Source organism: Triticum dicoccoides, chromosome 6A (assembly GCF_002162155.2).
Source record: "Triticum dicoccoides isolate Atlit2015 ecotype Zavitan chromosome 6A, WEW_v2.0, whole genome shotgun sequence".
NCBI lineage: Eukaryota > Viridiplantae > Streptophyta > Magnoliopsida > Poales > Poaceae > Triticum > Triticum dicoccoides.
In genome coordinates, this window is record NC_041390.1 from 486,151,689 (window position 1) to 486,156,599 (window position 4,911).

Consider the following 4,911-nt stretch of genomic DNA (forward strand, 5'->3'; position numbering starts at 1 on the left):
ATATACATGATTCCCATACATTGACCATGAAAGTGGCATTCTGTAACGTTAATGTAAAACTATGTAGTAGTAGCCCCATTCTCCACCTTGCAATTAGCAACTTTGCCATGCACCATCCATTTATCTGGGCGATCTATAGCAGCGAAAAAAGTCTATGTACTAGTAGCCCCATTCTCCACCTTGCGATCAGCAACTTTGCCATGCACCATCCATTTATCTGGGCGATCTATAGAAGCAAAAAAGTCGAGTGATGTATCATTAGAGAAAGAAGAAGAAAAATCGGTTAATAGAGCAATGAAATTTAGAAGAGAAGCAACATACAAAGGTCGAAGGGCATGAGATGAGTAATCTACTCCCTCTATAAACTAATATAAGAGCGTTTAAACGCTCTTATATTAGTCTACGGAAGGAGTAGCTGCATGGCCGGTACTTCTGACATTTTTGAGTGGTCACATCAACTGATCATATTTTTCTGATGTAGCATCAACACACAATGCTGACAATTCATTTCCAAAGTTAAGAAGCTCAATTTATGTTCTAGGATATTACTTACCATTGTAACAACCAGACTTTGTCTCAGCCAACAGGGACATGCATTTTTCTTATATATTTCCCAAACTTTGAAGATACTAACGAACATTCACCATTTCTAAATCTCTAAAAATCAAGAATGTGATGATAATACAATCAAACATCATCTATGAAGAGGTTATGACTAAAATTATTTTACAGTTGGTTATTGTAGACACACAACTTGATGTACAAGAAGTACCGAGTAGGCCTAATATTAGAATGAAGAATAAAAAACATCTCATTAATAGAAATATATAATATATAGGTTGTTTCGGCGCCATTCTAAAATCGATGTTCATGCATGCTAAATGGAATTATCTATAGCAATGTACATGTACAGGTTGCATAGCAAAATCTAAGCATAATCTCTGTATAATGAATATAGCATACCTGCATAGAAATTATTTCCTTCCATAAGCCACTTCTAAAATATGCCCCATATCAGTTGAGTACATCAGGATGTTTTGTTCTGTTCAAAAGAAGTGTTTGAACAATAATACAACAGGTTAGTTCCATTGTAACCACATTTAAAGGGATATCTAGAGATGTACATAGGTCATACACATCATTTGCACTGTTGGACATCCACATAGTTTGAACAAAAAAAATTTAAATACCAATAGTACTAATGTTCGTGCAATGCATATATATAAAGAGGGAGTCAAGAGTACCTCTACTTGTATTCCTGCTTGAGCGTCGATCCAAATTAGAGATATCAGAAAGAGGGTCTTGTCGGGGTATTCTAGATACTAAGCCAGATGGGAGTTACAAGTGGACAGTGGATTCCATATCAAGACACCAAAGTGGTTATGGGGAGACGATATTGTTTTGAATCTGCACAACTCCTACGAGAATAATTCAGGCAAGCAACATACCTCTAAAACTCTTTCTTAACTTCCATGAGAGAACAATATAGACACAATCAAACTAAAACAACACCGGAAAACTACTCCTAGATTTTTTATGCATCTAATTATTGATAATGTTTATTAGTCCTTCTATTCACAACTCACAAGTGGATGTAAGTATGTTCAGCCCTGGGCAAGTCATATCTCATACTAGGTGTGACCGTGTGAGCCTTGCAGTTTGTGATTGACATCACAACTGAGTTGGACATGCACTGCTAAATATTAAATGCATACTTCTAATTCAATTCATAATGCACACTATAATGAAAAGGGAATTAATTTAACCATATAAGAATCAAGTAATTTCAGTTTTCACCAAAAACTAAATTACTGAATTGTGATAGTTGTCAGTAGGCAAAACTAAATTACTGAATTGTGATAGTTGTCAGTAGGCAGAAACGGTTCTTCATTTGGATAAATATCTTGTCATTTGCTTAGTACCTATTCAGAATAACTAATCATAAATGCACTACAAACTCGCAGATGGTGCCATTTGCTGTGTTCCTACTTCAGAGGAGTTAACAGTTATTGGAAGCAACTTCTAAAAAAGGATTTGGTGCACGCATGCAACAGATTTTCGTCAGCCTGTGATTCATCAGGTCAAACCCACATGGTCAAGGTAAATCGGGTCCTTGAAGACCTAACACAAAAGTGGACTTTTAAAATACAGTTCACGAACTGAGCTCTAAAGATGAACAGTGCCCAAACTTCATTATAAGAATAATTATTTCTCAAACTTAACTGCAGTTCATTGTGGTGCTTCCCTATTTCATATCTGACGCATACTCATCAACTTCCAACGGGCAGACATACTTGCATATAGACCAGAAGAGGAACACACTACTTGCATATCAATCGGAAGAGAAGTTGTACCAGAATTTTAGACAGTCCTTTTCTCGGATGATGGAGGCAGTCAAGAATCCCGTCGTGGTCGGGAGAGGGAAGCCGAGGATGGGGCACGGAGGCAGTGTGCATCGCGCCCTCGGACTCACACATGATGTGTGGCAGGCACGTAGGTGGGCAGCGGCGGCAAGGATGAGATAAGAGGGATTGACTTACCGAACCGCCGAGCCGCGGAGCAGCACCGTCGAGCCCAAGTCGGCTCCGGTGCATGTGGAGACGCCGGGCCGTCACACCAGATGAGGCGCGGAGCCGCGGTGGTGACCCATGGATGCGGGGGCAAGCAGAATCGGAGGATAGAGGTTAGGGGGCGCCAGGCCGGTGAGATAGAAGAATTGGCGGAGAGGTGGAGGGGAGAAAAGATCTATTTTTTTCCTACAAAATTTGCTTCGCTGCATGGTATTTTAACGGAGGAGGTAGAGATATTGTGGAGGTGGGCGTGGGAGGTTCTCCGTGGAACGTGGGAAGTGGAGCCAACAACAAATGCTATCATTGCGTAGCTAGATATGCGTTGTTATATGGGTCTTCTTGTTGTAGTGAAATTTTGAAAGTGGGAGCAATTAGCTAGAGTAGCTCCGTGCAGAGCATTGTTGACATAGAAATTTGCAAAATACATACAGATTTGAATGTGGCAAACCCATAGACTAAACTTCTCTCACAAGCAAAACATGACCACACCTTAGTACTCTTTGGGTGTTAATCACATAGCGATGTGAACTAGATTATTGACTCTAGTAAACGCTTTGGGTGTTGGTCACATGATGATGTGAACTATGGGTGTTAATCACATGGTGATGTGAACTATTGGTGTTAAATCACATGGCGATGTGAACTAGATTATTGACTCTAGTGCAAGTGGGAGACTAAAGGAAATATGCCCTAGAGGCAATAATAAAGTTATTATTTATTTCCTTATTTCATGATAAATGTTTATTATTCATGCTAGAATTGTATTAACGGGAAACATAATACATGTGTGAATACATAGACAAACATAGTGTCACTAGTATGCCTCTACTTGACTAGCTCATTAATCAAAGATGGTTAAGTTTCCTAACCATAGACATGCGTTGTCATTTGATTAATGGGATCACATCATTAGGAGAATGATGTGTTTGACTTTACCCATTCCATTAGCTTAGCACTTGATCGTTTAGTATGTTGCTATTGCTTTCTTCATGACTTATACATGTTCCTATGACTATGAGATTATGCAACTCCTGTTTACCAGAGGAACACTTTGTGTGCTACCAAATGTCACAACGTAACTGGGTGATTATAAAGGTGCTCTACAGGTGTCTCCGAAGGTACTTGTTGAGTTGGCGTATTTCAAGATTAGGATTTGTCACTCCGATCGTCGGAGAGGTATCTCTGGGCCCACTCGGTAATACACATCACTATAAGCCTTGCAAGCATTGTAACTAATGAGTTAGTTGCGGGATGATGTATTACAGAACGAGTAAAGAGACTTGCCGGTAACGAGATTGAACCAGGTATTGAGATACTGACGATCGAATCTCGGGCAAGTAACATACCGATGACAAAGGTAACAACGTATGTTGTTATGCGGTTTGACCGATAAAGGTCTTTGTATAATATGTAGGAGCCAATATGAGCATCCAGGTTCCGCTATTGGTTATTGACTAGAGACGTGTCTCGGTCATGTCTACATAGTTCTCGAACCCGTAGGGTCCGCACACTTAACATTCGGTGACGATTTGTATTATGAGTTTATGTGTTTTGATGTACCAAAGGTAGTTCGGAATCCCGGATGAGATCGGGGACATGACGAGGAGTCTCTAAATGGTCGAGACGTAAAGATTGATATATTGGACGACTATATTCGGACATCAGAAATGTTCCGAGTGATTCGGGTATTTTTTAGAGTACCGGAGAGTTACGGGAATTCGCCGTGGAGTATATGGGCCTTATTGGGCTTTAGGGGAAAGAGAGAGGAGAGGCTGCGCGCCCCCCAATGCTTAGTCCGAATTGGACTAGGGGAAGGGGCGGCACCCCTCCTTCCTTCTCTCCTACTCCTACTACTTGGAAGGGCTCCTAGTTCTACTAGGAAAGGGGGAATCCTACTCCCAGTGGGAGTAGGACTCCCCTAGGGCGCGCCATAGAGAGGGTCGGCCTTCCCTTCCTCCACTCCTTTATATACGGGGAGGGGGCACCCCTTGGAGACACAACAATTGATCATTGATCTTTTAGCCGTGTGCGGTGCCCCCCTCCACCATAATCCACCTCGGTCATATCATAGTGGTGCTTAGGCGAAGCCCTGCGTCGGCAACATCATCATCACCATCATCACGTCGTCGTGCTGACGGGACTCTCCCTCGAAGCTCTGCTGGATCGGAGTTCATGAGACATCATCGAGCTGAACGTGTGCTGAACTCGGAGGTGCCGTGCGTTTGGTATTTGGATTGGTCGGATCGTGAAGACATACGACTACATCAACCGCGTTGTGCTAACGCTTCCGCTTTCGGTCTATGAGGGTACGTGGACACACTCTCCCCTCTCGTTGCTATGC